This window comes from Capsicum annuum, chromosome 11 (genome assembly GCF_002878395.1).
Source record: "Capsicum annuum cultivar UCD-10X-F1 chromosome 11, UCD10Xv1.1, whole genome shotgun sequence".
NCBI classification, from domain to species: Eukaryota; Viridiplantae; Streptophyta; class Magnoliopsida; order Solanales; family Solanaceae; genus Capsicum; species Capsicum annuum.
In genome coordinates this window covers 39,871,580-39,873,318 of record NC_061121.1, presented here as the reverse complement: position 1 = coordinate 39,873,318, position 1,739 = coordinate 39,871,580, and positions in this window count along the sequence as shown.

The window sequence follows — 1,739 nt, the reverse complement described above, 5'->3', positions numbered from 1 at the left end:
AATTGGCAAGTGACAAGCCTTTCCATAAACTAGTTGGTATGGTGACATACCAATTGATGTCTTAAACGCGGTCCTATATGCCCATAAGGCATCATTTAGCTTCCTGGACCAATCTTTTCTGCTGGCATTCACAGTTTTAGCAAGGATCAGCTTGATTTCCCGGTTTGAAACCTCCACCTGCCCGCTAGTTTGTGGGTGGTATGGTGTAGCTACTTTATGTTGCTTAACCCCATACTTTGCCAATATGGCTCTGAACAACTTATTGCAGAAATGTGATCCTCCATCGCTTATGATGGTATGGGGTACCCCAAAAAGAGAGAAGATATTTCTCTTTAAGAATGCCACTATACTCTTACCTTCATTATCAGCTAGAGCGACTGCTTCGACCCATTTGGATACGTAATCCACAACAACTAAGATATATTTCATCCCAAATGAGCTCACAAATGGGCCCATGAAGTCGATACCCCAGACATCGAATAACTCTACTTCAAGCATTTTGGACATGGGCATCTCATGGTGCTTTGAGATAGAACCTTGCCGCTGACACTGATCACATCATCTTACAAAATTATAGGCATCCTTGAATAGTGAAGGCCAATAGTAGCCACTTTACAGTACTTTCTTGGCCGTCCGTTCACCTGCATGGTGACCTCCAACTTGGGAAGCATGGCTTGCTTCCAATATGCTAGGCACCTCTACATCTGGGATGCACCGCCTAATAATACCATCAGCACATCATCGAAAAAGATAAGGCTCATCCCAGAAGTAATGTTTCACATCATGCATGAACTTTTTCGTTTGATGAAAGGAGAGATTCTCAGGAATCACTTTGCTTACCACGTAGTTAGCAAAATCTGCATACCACGGCAAGTTTTTAACTATAGTTGCTAGAATCTCTTCGTTGGGGAATGCATCATCAATATTAAGGTTGGTATGCACTGTGTGCTCACTCTCAAGTCTAGATAGATGATCAGCTACTTGGTTTTCACAACCTTTTCTATCTTTTACCTCGAAATCGAATTCTAGAAGCAGTAGCACCCACCTAATTAGCCTTGGCTTGGCATCCTTCTTTGCCATTAGATATCTTAGAGCCACATGATCTATATGAACCACTATGTTGGTTCCCAACAAGTAAGCACGAAAATTTTTAAAAGCATAAACAACCGTAAGAAGCTCTTGTTCAGTGACAGTATAGTTCTTCTATGCTCCATTCAAGGCCTTGCTCGCATAGTAGATTGGATGAAATAGCTTTTCTCTTTTTTGACCAAGTACAGCACCCAAGGCTACACCACTTGCATCACATATAACTTCAAAAGGTAGAGACCAATCGGGTGCTACAATAATAGGGGCTTCAACTAGCTTTTCTTTGAGGCATTCAAATGCCTTCAAGCAATCTTCACCAAAGTAAAACTTTGCCTCCTTCTCTAAAAGTTTGCATAATGGGTTTGCAATCTTGGAGAAGTTTTTAATAAACCTCCGATAAAAACCAGCATGACCGAGAAAACTACGAACCCCCTTCACAGAAATTGGAGGTGGTAGTCTCTCGATAACTTCAATCTTGGATCGATCAACTTCAATTACCTTTTTAGAGACTTTATGCCTGAGAACAATGCCTTCCTTAACCATAAAATGGCACTTCTCCCAATTTAGCACCAGATTGAATTCCACACATCGCTGTAAAGCCATACTCAGATTTGCCAAGCATGACTCAAATGACTCACCTACAACCAAAAAGT